General features: G+C 38.9%; 1 pseudogene; it reads right to left on the bottom strand.

Moving 5' to 3' along the window:
- LOC123841199 (transmembrane protein 183A-like) overlaps positions 1-19,370 on the bottom strand; it is a 114,434-nt pseudogene extending 95,064 nt beyond the window's left edge.
- Positions 19,371-19,699: the final 329 nt, after the last annotated feature.

The following is a 19,699-nucleotide window of genomic DNA, read 5'->3' as shown; positions in this document are numbered from 1 at the left end:
CATGACTTTAATTCCAGCTATAACTTTAATTTCTGCTTGCCATGTAACATAACATAGGTTCTGGGAATTAAGATATAGAAATCTTTAGGGGGGTTCATTATTCTGTTTACCATTATGGTTAAGGGAGGAAAACTGGTATCCACACATAAACACACATACATACAAATATACTGTGCAAATACACAAAAGCATTGTGTTAAAGGGTCTGCAATAGGAATTTCTGGATGGTATAGCTCATCTAAACCAGAAATCTCAAACTCATTTATGTACATCAAGTCTTGTTGTACTTACAATTTTAAGTGTCTTTTATTTTTTTTAAGATTTTTATTTATTTATTTATTTGACAGAGAGAGTGACAGAGCACAAGCAGGGGGAGCGCAGGCAGAGGGAGAGGGAGAAGCAGGCTTCCCGCTCAGCAGGGAGCCCGATGCGGGGCTCGATTTCAGGACCCCGGGATCATGACCTGAGTCGAAGGCAAGCGCTTAATGACTGAGCCACCCAGGCACCCCAATTTAAGTGTTTTTAATATCCTTTTTATCCTCTGATCTTTTTTTTTTTTTTAAAGATTTTATTTATTTATTTGAGACAGAGAGAATAAGAGAGACAAAGAGCACATGAGAGGGGGAGGGTCAGAGGGAGAAGCAGGCTCCCTGCCGAGCAGGGAGCCCGATGCGGGACTCGATCCTGGGACTCCAGGATCATGACCTGAGCCGAAGGCAGTCACTTAACCAACTGAGCCACCCAGGCGCCCCTTATCCTCTGATCTTCACAATAATACTGTGTGTTGGTGGGACAGATAACACCACATTCTACTAATAAAGAATCATTCATAAATTGTTAAATATTTCATAGTCTTTTTTTTTTTTTTAAGATTTTATTTATTTGACAGAGAGAGACACAGCAAGAGAGGGAACACAAGCAGGGGGAGTGGGAGAGAGAGAAGCAGGCTTCCCGCAGATCAGGGAGCCTGATGCGGGGCTTGATCCCAGGACCCTGAGATCATGACCTGAGCTGAAGGCAGACGCTTAACGACTGAGCCACCCAGGCGCCCTCATAGTCTTTTTACTACCAAATTAGTTTTCTTCAATTCTTAGTCACTAAAGGCAAATTTCCTTGTTAAGGACCTCCATAGATTTCTGTTGACTTGTTATTTAAGCTTATTTACCTTCATTATGTTCATTACGTATAAGCCAGAAATAGAAGACTTGCACTTAAAAAGGCATGGCTATAAGAAGGTAAGATTTTCCTCACACCCAGGCATCTTCCCCTTGCCTAGGGAATAGCCTAACATGGTAAAGTCCATACAGTTTGTGTGTATTTAGGAATGCACCTTTAGTTTAATAAAACGTTCCCAAAACATTGTAGGAGATATATAATGTAGCTATTTTACCTTATATATTTTACTTCAAAACCAATTATGCAGGACTCCCTTTTGAGATTAGGTCACATTCACACTCCCTCATTTATACATCACCCTCTATTGTTCTCCTTCCTTTTCAGTCCCCAAGGGTCTCCTATCCTACTCTTTCACATGGCTACCTTTCTCAGGGCCTGCTGAGAACAACCCTGCTTCATACTCCCAGTTGTTCTCATGTTGTCTGTCATATAGATGGCATACATGGTTCCTTATGACAGCTTTAATGGTCAAGTAATACTATCATTTCATGAAATCCTCTGTACATGCCAAGCATTTTGTCTTTACTCTGTCCCTTCTTCTTGTGAAGCTCTGTTCACTTTTCCCCGCCCCTAACACCACTGTATCTTTCAAAAATGAACTCTGTCTACTTTGGAAAGCATCCTCTTGCCAATTCCTAAACTTCAAGCTGAAAACTCCCTTCTTTAGGTGTCTTTCTTGGGTGTCCCCATGGTAAGCCTGCACATACCACCGTTCTAGTCTAGTAAACTCCATATTGCCTCCTAGAAACTGCACAGCACAGTAATTAAGAGAACTGAATCTCAAGTCAGACTGTTGTGAATTTCAGCTGAGCCACTTACTAGCAACGTAAATTGGTTAGGATACTTAATTTTTTGTGTGTCACAATGTTCTCATTTTTCAGGTGCGGACTATGTTTCTGACCTAGTAGAGTTATTGTATGGATTAAATTAATTTATATATGCAGCATTCTTAGAACAGTAATTAGCATGTAACATATATTAGAGTATAATATGTACAATAGAGAAAATAAAGAAGTGCAAGAAAATGAAGAGTGCTTCTGGACCTGAAGAGAGTGATGCTAACTTAGTATAAGGTAGTTAGGGCAGGCTTGAGTGAAAGATGACTTTGATGAAGACTGAAGGCAGTTAGGGAGCAAACCATGCAGTTATCTGTGGGAGGAAGAACATTTAGGGCAAAGGGAATAATCTGTGAAATATCCATCACGTAAGAGCTTTCCTGACATATTCTGAAAGTAGCAAGGAGGTCACTGTGGCTGCAATGAATGAGGAGGGAAGTAGGTGAGGTGAGAAGTGTAATGTTGCCCAGATCATATTGAACCATGTAGGCCATTTTAGAGAATTTAGCATCTACTCTGGGAGAAATAAGGAACCGAGAACAGGATCTGAGCAGTGGCACATGTCTGACTTACAATTGAAAAAAAATCACTGTAGCATTTTGAGAGGAGAGTGTGGGTAGGGAACAGGTGTGGAAGCAGGGCAATTGATTAGAGAGATATTGCAGTCATCCTGGCCATAAAGGAGGGCAGCTGGGACCAGGGCACAATTTGAATGAACCAGGTGGGAAGCCTTCATATTCTGGATCTATTGTAAAAGGTGCATGAACAGAATTTCTTGACCCATAGAATGTGGATTGGGAGAGAATTCATAGATGAGTCTCGGGTTTCATTTTGTTTTTCACTGAGAAATTGGGAAAATCAATTTTCTAATGTATGAACACTGTGAGTGGACCAAATTTGGGGAACAGGGAATAAGTTAGGAATGCAGACTTGGCTATATTAGGTTTGAGAATGGAGATATGAGTCTGGAGTACAGAGGAGATAAAAGGTCTATGCCAGAGAAAAAAATTAGGAGATTTAAGGCTATGAACTGTCCAAGAGCTAAACCCAACAATAGAAGGTTGAAGAAAAGAAAAGGAACCAGCAAAAGACCAGCCAGTATGGTCTGTGAAGAGGTCTAATGTGTAAGTGTTTAGAGTTTTTCTTGCTCTCTGCCAGGGGACAGTGTGCCTTACTTCAAACTTGCAGTATTTTTTCCTTTATACCTTACTGGTGAAAGCATAATAAAATCCCTGTCCTGTTTCTCTTTTTCCTTTTTTAACCTTAGGACTTGATACAATGCCTAATACACACTAGAAGTGTAAATATATAATAAGGGTATCATGGCTATTGTCTCCAATGTGATAGCTTAAACCATTGGGGTTGAATTTTGCTCTGAGTGCTGAGAGTCATGCTCTAATTTTTTAAATAAATAAGAAAGATCTTCATTGGTTTTCACATTCATTTTCTGCTTTTAACTAGATCTGAAGCCTAGGATATCTGCCCTTTTGCTTAAAGTTTCCACATTACATACTAGCAAGGAGAAGGCAATGCAGAACACATCACAAAGCAGAAAAAGAACTTTTTCCCCTCCCCCAATCCAAATATATTTATCCAAATGCAGAGGTTCTAGATTAACAAAATGCTTCCAAATAGTTTCTCCAATTGGGCATACCAACAGCGGTGGTGAGGGGGGAAGTGCTAGGAAAAGGTATCTTGATACTCTTCTTGCCAAAACTATTTTACAATGCCCAGTTCTATGACCGTATCAGGAAGGACATATATTCTGATGGTAAAATAGACATGATGCTGGAATTGCAGTTAGAAGAATTGGGTTAAAATTCTACTTAAGAGGCCTTGCATGAGTTAGTAAGTTTCTCCGATCAACTAAGACAGCATAAGGCAGAGGCTAAAGCTATGAGGTCTGACCTGAGGACAGGGTTTATCATGTGGCTCTCTCACTTGCACAATCTCTGGGATAGTTTGCTTATCTTGCGGTGCAACTATGCACTATTTAACTTCTCTTTCCTTTTTGCACCTATCAAATGAGAATAACAGTAGCACCCACTCTAATGATTTCCTGGGAGTATTAGATAAATTAGTACATGTAAACATTTTGAACAGTATCAGCCATTAATAAGTATTCATTAAATATTAACTATTAATGACAAGCATATAAATGAACTTCTGAGATTAACCCATATAAACACAGAATCCAAGTAATAAAAACAAAGACCATTTGAAATAAACAGAAGCCATGAATTAGAAAAAACAGTTTGTGAAACTATATTACAGGGTTTCTGGGAGCTATACTTCATACACATGAACTTTCTGGATTTAAAATCCTTTTCCTTTAATTGTGCAAAATATACTGTATATCTATGGCTATAAAGATATATATGCAAATAGAAAAACAATTTAGGAGAAAGGCACACTTAACATGAAACCAGTGGAGCAGAAATACATTTAGTGCATCAAATAGCTGAAAGGAAGTGTTGTTTTATTAGAGTGCCTCTAAAAGCCATTAGACTGTTTAAAGACGGTTCATTTCTTTAAGTGTATAGAGACTGACGCACTACGGAAAGTTCATGCAAGCCTCTTCAACCACTTTCCTAATGCCACTTTTATTTCTAAATAGATTATTTTCTGGATAAAACCAAGGGCTTAAAAGCCATGTATTAAAACCTTTTGGCTGATAAGATTAAGGGTTTTCCTTAAGATAAAAAGGAGATTATTCCAAAATCTTGGAAATATATTTCAAAATAAAAGAGTATTGCTGTCATGATTTTTGTGGGTATTGCACCTTGTATAACATGTTTTATTGTGTTTTTTTTTTTTTTTTTTCCCTGAGGTTGAGTCCTTCTTTTACGTCCAGGAGGATATTTTAAAAAAGCTCTTTGTAGTCAAAGAAGAATAAAAAATTGCTTCTTATCAATTTGTAAGAAGAGCAGCCGAGAGGTATGTTGAAACCTAAATGACAGATGATTAAGAACAAAAAGAATGTATGACTGGACCTAGGAAACAATCTGCCATTGCTTTTCGGCCTTTTGGCTAAGATCAAGTGTGGAAAACAATCTGCCATTGCTTTTCGGCCTTTTGGCTAAGATCAAGTGTGGAAAACAATCTGCCATTATGGAGGGCCTCAAATGTGTGTGAACATTAGTCCAGATCACACCGGGGACCATTGCCCAATTGGATCTTGTAGCACTGTTTAAGTGCACAGGGGCGGCAAGTAGAATATTGTGGAAGTGATAATTATTATAAGTGAGAGTCGTGGTGTAATAGGTCCATCTAAGTAAAATCAGTTTCACTAGTAGAGACATGGGAGTCAGAATAAAACTGTTCAACTTCCAGAAGTCATCTGGTGGGTGACCTAGTCCATTGCCCCGGGGCTTAAGGCAGGACTCAAGCTTAATGTGGAAAAACTCATGAAGAAGGAAACAAAACACAAGTCCAGTTCGAAAGACTGGGTGAAAATGGCAGGGGTGAACGCCTGGCAAGGGAGTGAAATTTGGCAAGGGCGAAAGGATAAGAATGGAAACTAACTTTTTAAGATTGTCAGTGTCTGTGACCCACACCAATGCAGTGGGGTGGCGATTCAGCTTGAAATAACGCTGCCAGATCTGTCAGGGTTGGCTAGGTACCTAGATTGGACTGGTTCAGAAGGTAAGAATGAATCAGCGATTGAAGCAAGAGAAAGTAATGTGATGAGAAGCGTAATGATCTAACTGGATTGGGTCAGATGCTGTTGATATAAAGGGATAGTAAACTTTAAGAGCCCTTCCAACTCTGAAATTCATAATTTCCCAATACTCTGAATGCACGACCCTCTCTCCTTCACCTGCCCTGGTCAGAATATGCTTTCTCTTTGCCAAACTGCAATCTGCAGTCATAATAATATGGGTAGTCACAGCCAAGGCGTCCCCAGAGAATCTGGCCATCGCAACAACAGCTGCTCTCCTGACATATACAGAAGCTGGGCAAGGCTGAAACCGTTCTGCTTGGATTATTGTATGTATGTATGTATGTATGTATGTATGTATGTATGTATGTATGTATGTATTTTTGTTGGCTCAGGTGTCTCATGAGCCAAAGTGAGATGATGCCTATGGACAGAGGAAGATAGGAAATTATTCTTTCCACCTAATGGAGTAAATCTTGGCTCTGCTTGTCCTCTTTATTGTAATTAGGGTGGTCAAAGGATGGCTAAACTAAAATAGCACTTGTCTAAATAGCGAGGCCTTCCAAATCCCCAATGTGATGGGGAGGAAGTATATTTCATTAGGGCAAAAATAAGAGTCTGGATTCAGGTTATATGAATGTGAATCCCAGCTCCACCTCATTTAGTTATATAATGTTTGGCAAATTATTTAGATTCTCTAAAACTCAGTTCTCTTACTGGAAAATGGGAAGTCATTAAGTCATTATAACAGCTGCCTTATGAAGTTATGATCAGTCCCTAAAAGGTGAGTACTTGATAAACACGCTCATCACAATGCTTGATGCAGGATGCACACTCAACTAATGCCGTTTCTTATTATTGTGAGTCCTCGGCATGCAGTCGTCTCGTCCTTGGAAGGTTATGAGTTGAGAATATTTTGAATGTGGTAGTAAATGCCAGAGGGTATTCTTTTTTTTTTTTTTTTTTTTTTGCCAGAGGGTATTCTTGAAGACACACAGCATTAATGTAGGTTTAAGTACCTAGCTAAGTTTCAACTGCCTTGTTTTATTGTAACAACATGATGAGAAATCTGGTTCCTCCAAGAGGTTATAAAAGTCCTTGAAAAGATAAAGACCTAGCATGTACATTCACATATAGACAATGGATAATTAATTGTTGAATCAGGGAGTTCTATATAACTTACCTATAAAATTGAGAGAAATTGGGTTAAATAATGTAAATGATATCAACTGTTAAAGAAAAATTAAGAACTGTCACCGTTGTGTGTTGTAATAGCCTTTGGAAAAGAATATTTACACATGATTTTGGAAAATAGATTCTTGAACAAGAATAAAGCACTTGGTAAACACGAAGTGGTAGATAAATGCTGGAAATATGCAAAATTTACAAAGGAATGTTTTGAGTAGTCTCTGGTCTATCGACGATACACATCATTATGCATTTATAACTTAATGGTGCTTTCATTGAACACCCGACTTCTCTAAAAAATGACAAAATTACAAGGTTAAACTCCCAGTGTGGAGTAGATCTGATGATGTGTACTAATTAACTATTTTTTTTAATCAGTGCACTAAAAAAGAAAGAAATGGAAAAATGTCCCTCCTGGTTTTCAATTAGTGTATTTAGCTCCTTGCCATTTGTTCCCAATTGTCCATTTTGACTAAACCTTGCATTTTCCCTTGTTGAACTTTTTTTTTTTTCCTTAATGCTGTTCTAAATTAACCTCTTCTCTTCTGTTGTTTGCAACATAGCAAGTGGTTTGATATGAGACAACTAAATAACTTCATTTAGGAAAAACTGGAGTTATTCACAGCTAGTCTAAACAAAGTCACAAATGATTGTGCAATGGAAATGCATTTTATTTGCTGTAGCATTTTCATTAGGTTAAGCATTGAATCAAATTGAAAATCAAAGAATAAAACCTGCCTCATATAAGCAAAGATCATTTTTATTGCAGTGAACATTACCCCTTTCCCTGTCATCTTTTCTGGCTAATATAAAATTGTGTACTGTTGGGTGCCTGGGTGGCTCAGTTGGTTAAGCGACTGCCTTCGGCTCAGGTCATGATCCTGGAGTCCCGGGATCGAGTCCCACATCGGGCTCCTTGCTCGGCGGGGAGTCTGCTTCTCCCTCTGCCCTTCCCCCGTCTCATGCTCTCTCTCTCTAATAAATAAATAAATAAATCTTAAATAAAATAAAATAAAATAAAATTGTGTACTGTTATACATAAATGGGGATTTGTAAAATTGCAAAGCTTGTTAACAGTAACTACTTTCTTAGCTTGAGATGAACCAACATTTACTTTGTTTTCTGTGACTATAATTTTAACATATTCCTGCCATTTGGTAGGAGAGGATTTGGATGGAAAGGTCTCAGAAACTGGCATCATATTTTGTGCTTTACATTCTTTTTGACATAATGAACATTTCCCCTTCTTTTGCTGAAATCAGCATTGGGCAAGATCAAATACAGCAGTCTTTTAACGGTTTAAAATTGCCCCTGTCGTTACCTTGTCAGTTACATGAGCCCTTCAGTGTGCAGGGCTGTGGAAATCTTTCAAGACGAATTTGCTAGAGGTACTGCTGAAGAAGACTGTTTATAAGACCTGAAGATTTTAATCATTAATAAAGACATGGCTAACATAAGTGTTATTTATTGATGGCCAGAAAGAGAGCTGCACAGTTTTCCAATGGCCATTCAAGGCAGTTTGGGCAGCTTGGTCATTTTATCACATTTTATATTTATCAACCTCAACTTTTTGTGGCCATTTCAGCCTCTACATTTAATAATATATTCTTAAAACATTCATCTCCATTAAAACCTGGGTTTACCTTCCTTCTTTTGTCTATTCCATATATGTTGCCTTTGTTATAATTGGTAGGGAAAAGGAGATTTTGAGACAGAGTGAGGCTGATTCCTGGATCTTCCATTTGGTAGCATTTACTAGTGGTGTGATTTTAGGCAAATTCCTTATCTTCTCCAAAGCCCAGTTTCTCTCTTTACCTGGCACGCACCACACACTCAATAAGCGGTAGCATTCTTAGTCACTAAGTCTAACCAGAATTCAGAGGTCACTGTTGATTTCCTGCTTTTGAAAATGTACTTTATATAATTCTCCCCAATTAATCTAAGCTCACATTACAGCTGTCGCTTTTTCAGTAACAACTCTACATGTTGATTTTTATCTTAATTAGTTCTCTACGTTTGTATTTCCAAATTTGGAAAAGAAATTTACACTTAAATGCCTGGATGTTGTCTCAAAGTCCAAATACTAATATATGATTTTTTTTAATTTTTATTCTTATGTTAATCCCCATACATCATTAGTTTTAGATGAAGTGTTCCATGATTCATTGTTTGTGCATAACACCAAGTGCTCCATGCAGAATGTGCCCTCCTCAATACCCACCACCAGGCTAAACCATCCTCCAAAACCCCTCCCCTCTAGAACCCTGTTAGTTTTTCAGAGTCCATCGTCTCTCATGGTTCGTCTACCCCTCCGATTTCCCCCGCTTCATTCTTCCCCTCCCGCTACCTTCTTCTCCTTCTTTTTTTTTTTCTTAACATATATTGCATTATTTGTTTCAGAGGTACAGATCTGAGATTCAACAGTCTTGCACAATTCACAGCGCTTACCAGAGCACATACCCTCCCCAGTGTCTATCACCCAGTCACCCCATCCCTCCCACCCCACTCCCCACTCCAACAACACTCAGTATGTTTCCTGCGATTAAGAATTCCTCATATCAGTGAGATCATATGATACATGTCTTTCTCTGTTTGACTTATTTCACTCAACATAATACCCTCCAGTTCCATCCACGTCGTTGCAAATGGCAAGATCTCATTCCTTTTGATGGCTGCATAATATTCCATTGTATATATATACCACTTCTTCTTTATCCATTCATCTGTCGATGGACATCTTGGCTCTTTCCATAGTTTGGCTATTGTGGATATTGCTGCTATAAACATCGGGGTGCACGTATCCCTTCGTATCCCTACTTTTGTATCTTTGGGGTAAATACGCAGTAGTGCAATTGCTGGATCATATGGTAGCTCTATTTTCAACTTTTTGAGGAACCTCCATACAGTTTTCCAGAGTGGCTGCACCAGCTTGCATTCCCACCAACAGTGTAGGAGGGTTCCCCTTTCTCCGCATCCCCGCCAACATCTGTCGTTTCCTGATTTGTTAATTTTAGCCATTCTGACTGGTGTGAGGTGATATCTCATTGAGGTTTTGATTTGGATTTCCCTGATGCTGAGCGATGTTGAGCACTTTTTCATGTGTCTGTTGGCCATTTGGATGTTTTCTTTGGAAAAATGTCTGTTCATGTCTTCTGCCCATTTCTTGATTGGATTCTTTGTTCTTTGGGTGTTGAATTTGCTGAGTTCTTTATAGATTTTGGATACTAGCCCTTTATCTGATATGTCATTTGCAAATATCTTCTCCCATTCTGTCGGTTGTCTTTTGGTTTTGTTGACTGTTTCCTTTGCTTTGCAAAAACTTTTTATCTTGATGAAGTCCCAATAGTTCATTTTTGCCCTTGCTTCACTTGCCTTTGGCGATGTTTCTAGGAAGAAGTTGCTTCGGCTGAGGTCGAAGAGGTTGCTGCCTGTGTTCTCCTTTAGAATTTTGATGGACTCCTGTCTCACATTGAGGTCTTTCAACCATTTGGAGTCTATTTTTGTGTGTGGTGTAAGGAAATGGTCCAGATTCATTCTTCTGCATGTGGCTATCCAATTTTCCCAAAACCATTTGTTGAAGAGACTGTCTTTGTTCCATTGGACATTCTTTCCTGCTTTGTCGAAGATTAATTGACCATAGAGTTGAGGGTCCATTTCTGGGCTCTCTATTCTGTTCCATTGATCTATGTGTCTGTTTTTGTGCCAGTACCATGCTGTCTTGATGATGACAGCTTTGTAATAGAGCTTGAAGTCCGGAATTGTGATGCCGCCGGCTTTGCTTTTCTTTTTCAATATTCCTCTGGCTATGTGGGGTCTTTTCTGGTTCCATACAAATTTTAGGATTATTTGTTCCATTTCTTTGAAAAATTGGATGGTATTTTGATGGGGATTGCATTGAATGTGTAGATTGCTCTAGGTAGCATTGACATCTTCACAATATTTGTTCTTCCAATCCATGAGCATGGAACGTTTTTCCATTTCTTTGTGTCTTCCTCAATTTCTTTCATGAGTATTTTATAGTTTTCTGAGTACAGATCCTTTGTCTCTTTGGTTAGATTTATTCCTAGGTATCTTATGGTTTTGGGTGCAATTGTAAATGGGATCGACTCCTTAATTTCTCTTTCTTTTGTCTTGTTGTTGGTGTATAGGAATGCCACTGACTTCTGTGCATTGATTTTATATCCTGCCACTTTACTGAATTCCTGTATGAGTTCTAGCAGTTTTGGGGTGGAGTCTTTTGGGTGTTCCACATAAAGTATCAACCCAACCCCGTGTGGAGTCTCCAAACCCAGCAGATCCCTGCGGTGCACTCCCGCGCGGCTCCTCCCGGGGGAGGAAGGTGAGTCTCCCCGGATCTGCCGCTTGTTGGGTCCCTGCTGGAGGAGCAGAGGCCCACTGTGCCGCGGATCACGGTTTATGGCCACCCCGAGCTGGGAGCCCGCGCCTGGGCTCCGCCTCTGCAGCCGGCTTCCCCACTCCGTTACCTGGGAGCTCTGCCGCACTCAGGCACCCCCGGTCTTTCTGTGACCCCGAGGGTCCTGAGACCACACTGTCCGGAGGGTTCCACCCCCCGCTTAGCCACCAGAGTGACGTCCCTCGGCAGAGCAGACTTTTAAAAGTTCCGATTTTGTGCTCCGCAGCTCTATCACTTGCCAGAAGCGGCCAACGGAGGCCCCTCCCCCGCCGTCTATCCTCCTGAATATCACCTCGGATTCACTTCTGCACACGTCCTACCTTCCAGAAAGTGGTCGCTTTTCTGATGAGAGAGTTGTTGCTCTTCTTTTCTTCAATCTCCTGTTGAGTTTGTAGGTGTTCAGAATGGTTTGATCCCTATCCAGCTGAATTCCTGAGAGGAGATGAAATCCAGGTCTCCTACTCCTCCGCCATCTTGCTCTGCCCCCCAATATTTGATTGTTTATTCTTAGGTCAATTTGCTTCTTAAGTCCCACACTTAGGTTCCAAATATGTCTCTTCTTCATTTTAGGAGTATTAATTCACATTTTAATTTTTCCTTTATATTCTATTTTCACTTCATCATGCATTACTCTCCACACTATCTCTTGGATGATTATTTACATCCAATGCTGCCACTTGGTCTGGAATCCTGTCACTGTGAGTCACATCTAGAAAAATAGTTTTCTAATTGCTCATCTTTATCTCATTGAAGTTGTTCTACATTCCAACACTAGGCTACTTTTGCCAATTAACCACTTTCATTATTTCTTTCTCAATATCTGTTATTGATAATCATGCCAATATTTAATTTCTCATAACAATTATTTCATAATACCTTAATGTATTCATTCAGGAAATTCCTTTTAAAGACTGCTATGTATCAGTGCCAAGGCATAAAGGATGAGTAAGATACTGTTTCTCATTTAAAGAGCCCATAATTTTTTAGGCAAGATCAGTGACTGCCCAGATAATTAAAATGAAATGTACAAAGTAGTATGGGAGCACCTGGAAGATGAACTCATTGTTCCCATCCAAATGTAGCTCTCACTATTAAATCATATTTGTTTTCTATTTCTTCATATCCATGCATGAATTAAAAATCCTAACTCCAGGGGCTCCTGAGTGGCTCAGTCAGTTGAGTGTCTGACTCTTGGTTCTAGCTCAGGTCATGATCTCAGGGTCATGGGATCAAGGCCCATGTCACGCTCTCTCCCTCTCTCTCAAATAAATAAAGAAAGAAAATCCTAACTCCAGAAACTCTACCATATTTATTTTAAGCTATGACTTATTTATTGTTTTTAAATATTTATTTATTTATTCATTTGAGAGAGATAGAGAGTATGAGAGAGAGAGTGAGCATGAGCGGGGAGGGGAAAGGCAGAAGGAGAGGGGGAAGCAGGCTCCTGCTGAGCAGGGAGCCCAATAGGAGGGCTCAATTCCAAGACTCCAGGATCATGATCTGAGCTGAAGGCAGACACTTAACCAACTGAGCCACCGAGGTATGACTTAAGCTATGATATATTGACTATTTACAATAAACTAGGCATTAAGTCCTTGCATACCTTAAATAATTTCATATTTATAATAACCTTAAGAAATACCTATCTTTTACAGAAAAGATAGGGAAGCCAAAGCAATGGAAGTGTCTGGTTCAGATTCAACCAGGAAATATATCCTAGAAATTAAATTCAAACCTAAGGCTACCTAATTATAAAGCTCGGACTCTTAAAACCAGCAAAAACTTTCTGACCTAGCATGCCATTGCTATTCAGTCTCTTTTGTACAAGTTCAATCAATTTCACATACCACTCTCTTTGAGAGTTCTGATTTCCGTAAGTGGCATTGATTTCTCTGTTCTCTAACTACTTGCATTTGTATTATTTGGCAGATTTCACAGAGTTTAGTGGGCATAGAACCAATACTTTACTTGGATATGGAAAACTAAAAACAGGAGTGAGTCTCGAGCAGCCCCCAAAGCAGGACAAGTACAGAAACAGCTGGAGCACTTCACGTTGCACCAATGAAGTCAAAAACAAGTGACTACTGGAGGGCACATGTAGCATCTGGGAGGCTAGAATCATGAAATTAAGTCTTCCCCAAAGATCTGAACAGAGGAATAAGGTATTTCTAGGATAAGGAATCTGTGTGGACTTAAACACTAAATCTAAGGACTGAGATGTAGATCAGAGGTCAGGAATTCTAGAGGAGACATATCTCACCTCGAGGAAATGCACATGGTAAGTACCCGTGAGAATAAACAAAAGAAACTCCATAGGGGGAAAAAAAAAAAAAAGCCTACATTTAAAAATCTGCCAAATCTGAGGGCATTCTACGGCCTGTATTGTACTATAAACACACTCACATCCTAAATTTTGCACTTTGCTCTTAAACCCTCAATTACCCATTCTTCAAAAATAAGCAAAGATCAACTGACCATGTAAGCATGGGTCTATTTCTGGGCTTTCTATTCTGTTCCATTTATCTATGTGTCTATTTTTCATGCTAGTAACATGCTGTTTTGATTACTACAGCTTTGTAGGATAACCTGAAATCTGGGATTTGCTCTTCTTTCTCAAGATTGTTTGGGCTCTTCGGGGTGGGGAGAAGGGTGAAATAGCTCAAGGGTATCAAGAGTATACTTCTTTTGAGTAATGTACAGAGTTGTTGAATCGTTATATTTTATACCTGAAACTAATATAATAATGCATGTAAATTATACTTCAATTACAAAAAATAAAAATCAGCCTTGTAGAACAGAGGAAGAACAGCAGATGAATAGGGAGGAAAGAATGTGGGAAAGGCAAAGTAAGACTGGAAATGTCCCCCTCCCTACCATACACTTCTAGACCTGAGTCAGGTTCAAGCTGGAGGTAAAAGAAATTGAGTCTTGGACTTCCTGAACTTTTAATGTCTGAACAAATAAGACTATTTACTCATATCTAAAGGTGATCATATAAGCTATGAGGTGTGAGCTAGATTTCATTCAAGGTCAGGAACCAGTCGACAGAATAAGTTTAAAAAGCAATGGTGAAAAAAAAAAAAGTAGTTTTTGCTCATACTCCATTTTGTCCAGCTCATTCAACAAATTAGTTATCCTTGTTACTTATTTAAATGATAATATACTGAAAGCTCTCTGGCACTTTTATTTTATTTATTTTTAAAATTTTTATTGTTATGTTAATCACCATACATTACATCATTAGTTTTTGATGTAGTGTTCCATGATTCATTGTTTGTGTATAACACCCAGTGCTCCATGCAGAGTGTGCCCTCTTTAATACCCATCACCAGGCTAACCCATCCACCCACCCCCCTCCCCTCTAGAACCCTCAGTTTATTTTTCAGAGTCCATCGTCTCTCATGGTTCGTCTCCCCCTCCTATTTCCCCCCCTTCATTCTTCCCCTCCTGCTATCTTCTTCTTCTTCTTCTTTTTTTTTTTCTTAACATATATTGCATTATTTGTTTCAGAGGTACAGATCTGTGATTCAACAGTCTTGCACAATTCACAGTGCTCACCACAGCACACCGTCCCCAATGTCTATCACCCAGCCACCCCATCCCTCCCACCCCCCTATTTATTTGAGAGAGAGAAAGGAGAGAGCATGAGAGAGAGCATGAGTGAAGGGAGAAGCAGAGGGAGAGAGAGAAGCAGACTCTCTGCTGAGCAGGAAGCCCGATGTGGGGCTTGATCCCAGGATCCTGGGACCATGACTTGAGCCGAAGGCAGACGCTTAACCAACTGAGACATCCAGGTGCCCCTCAATATAGGAGTTTCTTTAAAAAACAAGAAAAATTACACCTGAAACCAATTTTACTATATATGTTAACAAACTAGAATATAAATAAAAACCTGAAAAAAATGAAGAAAATTGTTACTGCAATACAAATATGAGCTAACGAGAGACTTCAATCATTTTTATTTATTTATTTATTTATTTATTTTCAATCATTTTTAAATTAAAGAATGTATTCAAAAATGCTATCCAATTAGGTATTGACTGGTAATTTACAATATTGGATCTTTCTATAATAATGTAATGTGTAATAGAAATATATTCACATACACTAAATTATAGTATTTTTAATTATAATATATAAGTGCCATGATACAAATAAATATTTGTATAGCATTATAATTAATAATGTGTTTTTACCCAGTAAATTCTTATAAAATTCAACCAGATGGATGTATTGATACCTTTTAGTGAATGAATCAATTAGGTTAGGTTACATAGTTTTTTTGAAGACACACAGGTAATAATGTGTATAGAATTCAAATCCTTTACTTTTGATCACATGTCTATCCCATCACTATTGCTCTAAGAAGAATGTCACAATTGCCTTCATGTGTGAATATGGTGTAGCTAAATCTTAATTATGTCCTAAGAATCCCTGTGTATTAAGTTTTATTTCTTATTCTTAGATCCTCAGGCCCTCTGGAGATTTATAAAGGTCTGTGAATCCCTTAAAAATTTCCCCTGAAGTCACTCCTAGATGGTCAACTTTGGGCCTTTGCTGGACTTCTTGGCATCTTTAAACCCCTTGTGGTAGACCAAATAATGGCCTCTCAAGGATGGCCATGTCCTAAGCTATAAAACCTGTGAAGATGATATCATACATGGGAAAGGGACTTGGCAATGTAATTAAGTTATGAATCTTGAACAAGGGTGGGTTATCCTGGATTATCCAGGTGGGTCTGATGTAATCACAAGGGTCCTTACAAAAGAAAAGTAGATGGCCAGAGTGACAAGGAACTATGGCGAAAAAAACAGAGGTTGGAGTGATTCCGTTGGGAGGAAGGGGCCGTGATGAGACAAGGCTGGCAGATGTCTCCCGGGAACCGGAAAGGGCAAAGAAACAAATTCTCTTCAAGGGTCTCCAAAGTGCCAATGTCTTGACTGTACCCTCGTGAGACTAATTTTGGACTTTTGACTTCCTGAACTATGAGATAATAAATTTGTTATTATTATTTTCATTTTTTATTTTTATGTTAATCACCATACATTACATCATTAGTTTTTGATGTAGTGTTCCATGATTCATTGTTTGTGCATAACACCCAGTGCTCCATGCAAAATGTGCCCTCCACCAGGCTAACCCATCCTCCCACCCCCCTCCCCTCTAGAACCCTTAGTTAAGCCACCATAAGCTTGTGGTAATTTGTTCCAGCAATAATAGAAATCCAGTACGTTGCTTAAACACTATATGACAGCTAGTATTTTTCTCGTTTTACTGAGAAGTAAACTCAAAATTTTCCACTTTAGACTGAAAATAGTCCATGAGTAAGACTGGTTAAGGAATAAATCAAGGACTATAAAGTGTCCAAGACTTTACCCTACAAAAGTAAAAAGTTAGCTCATAGTTTCATGGCTTCTGAGAGATAATACAAGACCTCTGGTTCAGAGATAAAGGAATTTATTACTTACAGCATAGCAGGCAATAAAAGTATCAGCATATTTACATTGGTTTCATTTGCCTGCAAGTCTCACCAGGGCAAGACAATGAGCCCAGATGGACACTACTCATGCAGTGGGTTTGCATCACAAACGAGCAACCCAGGTCCAAATGCTCAGCACTTTCTGAGAAAACAGCAAATATTGTAGCAAGCTGCACAGAGCCAGTACCCTACCCACTGGAAGCAAGTAATTTTATGGTAGTGATACTGCTGTTCTTTTGGCTTGATTACTTGCCTTTGTGAATAGCTAAAGAAAGTGCTCAGTACCAGCAGACAGAACATCCGAAGAAACACTTTGTTCACACCATTTTTTGTAGTAAGAAGTTTAAGTATTATTTTAGTAAGAAGATTAATAGATGTTTATATTTTCTTCCTTTATTTATGCCCACATATATAATATATGGAATAAGTATATATTGAGAATATATTTTAATAAGTGACTACATCTTTAATTATATATACTTTCCAGCAGGATAATATCCCATCTGGATTTCCTTTGATTATTTACAGAAATCCACAAATACATCTCATCCTTCTCAGTAGTGTCAGATATCTTTACCTATGCTTGGCTGTTCAGGGAGCACTTTGCTGGCTTACAAGGGTATTTTCCACAGGGGTGCAGGTGTAACTATTAGTAGACTTGATGGGCAGTTTAATGAAAGCTACAGATAGCTATGGCATCATATTCTCCAGGAGTCATGTGTTGGGGGAAGTTCTGCTTGCCTTGTCCAAGAACTGACCAAGACATAGCCTTGAGGTACTAATGTGATGCTGAGACCATCTGGAGGGCATATGTGACTGAACCTAGTTAAGGCCTTTATATAAACTTTTTTTTTTAAAGATTTTATTTATTTGACAGAGAGAGACACAGCGAGAGAGGGAACACAAGCAGGGGGAGTGGGAGAGGGAGAAGCAGGCTTCCCTGTGGAGCAGAGAGCCCGATGCGAGGCTCGATCCCAGGACCCTGGGATCATGACCTGAGCCGAAGGCAGACGCTTAACGACTGAGCCACCCAGGCGCCCCCTTTATATAAACTTTTAAGAATTGGTAGGTAGGTATTTGAATCTTCTCATCTTGTGGCCACCCAAGACAAGCCTCATATGTAAGTTCCCCTGCTTATTAAACCAGCACCTATCAACCAGGAGTGGCCTGCCTCATTCTTTGCTCTCTCCCTGTCCTCCACATTCAGTGGCCAGTTTCAGATTTTACATGGGAAGCTCTTAAGTACATTGCAAACGAATGCCATGGCTTTTCCTCTTTAATAAAAATACCATTTTTACATTTGATTACTTCTGTTAACTCTCATAAGGCAAAATAACATATGGAGGAAAAATATGTAATGTTAGGAAAAATTTATAGCAAAGTGCATGCCCTCCTTTCACTAAATTGGTTTTAACAATTGGTGTTATGTGTCTTAAAATTGTTGACAGATGAAAGGATGACTGAGTTAAAATAAAACAAAGAAAGAAAAAAGAAAAAGAAAGCTGTGGAAAAACTAATCTCACTCAAACTCTGGTATGGATTACAATACTGAGGGGAGTACATTAAAAATTTTAGATGCTTCACCCCTTATTTGAGATGCTGATTTAGCAGATATTGATATTTTTATCAAGTTTCCCAAAGTTTATTAAGTCTCTTCTCTAAGACATCTTTTAATTTGCTTCAGAGAAGGTGATTTGTTTTTCTGAATTTGAATTGAGTACTGACAGCCTCTGGGAACACATAAAGGCAAAATATAAACTGATTGAGATGGGCATGTCTTCCCAGAATTTGTTGTGCCAAGAAATATGTGAGTTCAACCAGGAAAGGTGTGTGAGAGGTGAGCATTCATGAGAGCTAGCATACGACTGTCTAGTGTCCTGTCCCAAAGAGACGATGGAAGAAAGGGAGAGACAACAGCATCAAGAAACACGTAGTAAATGCTGAATTATTGACGACTGAAGGTGGTACATCTGATCTTGACAATAGTAAGAGATGCCCAGAGATGGGAATTTCCAAACAACCTAGGAGAAAGAAGCTGTTTTAACCACTCACAGATCCAGAGAGCAGACAGCCATGGAATCCCCAGCTACGGGGAGAGCCGATGTAACCAGGGAGTGGGCCAAAGAACTACCAATTTCAGGGCATGGGGAAGAAAATGTGTTTACTGGGAGATTTCTTATAATTAAATAATTATGGATTACCATCTTCAAAAAAGATAATCTAATTTTAGAATGGAGACTGTCTTTACACTATAAAGAGGGAATAGCATTGTCTATTACCTAACAGGTCAGGAAGCTTTCCAAAGTTTCCATCCAAGGCATGGAAATTACCCCCTATGAATAAATTTTAAAGGGATTGTGAGAGCCTAAATAAATACATAAATAGAATTGTATTTTACTCTTATTCTGGGAGTTGTATACTTGCACTGGAACAGTACTAATCTGGCATTATGCTGTTCCTTCTTTTTCCCATGGAAAATAAGTTTTATGGCATTCTTCAGAGGTTCTCTTACCCTCGAATACCACTGGGGACCTCGGCTTTCAGTTCCTTGACATGAGCAATGCTTCCTCCTGAATTCCTCCAACCCCACCATTGACCTATGCCTATTTTATACATGATGACACCTTAAGCCTCTTTTTAATGAGATTTTCTTACTCTTAGCAATAAATCCTCTTAGGCAGGAACATTTTCAATATTACTCAGAGACTGCTATCAAAGAGTCCACAATTGGCTCAATGGCAAATCCCAACATATCCACTATCATCTGTGGGAGATCAGCTTGCTTTCTTTGGAAATTGTCAGACATGCAAGTAAAATTTCCTTTGTCCTCCAAATTTTAGAGAACACATCTAGGCTTTCTGAATTATTCTGTTTTAAAATTCTTTGCTACTGACCTTTTCAACACTCTAAAACTACTCTTAATAGAGCCTGGAATTGAGTAATTG

This window comes from Mirounga angustirostris, unplaced genomic scaffold (assembly GCF_029215605.1).
Source record: "Mirounga angustirostris isolate CCGP_5_RB_7025 unplaced genomic scaffold, mMirAng1.0.hap1 SCAF_2, whole genome shotgun sequence".
NCBI lineage: Eukaryota > Metazoa > Chordata > Mammalia > Carnivora > Phocidae > Mirounga > Mirounga angustirostris.
Note: the sequence above shows the minus strand (reverse complement) of the source record. Positions and strands in the feature narration are given on the sequence as shown.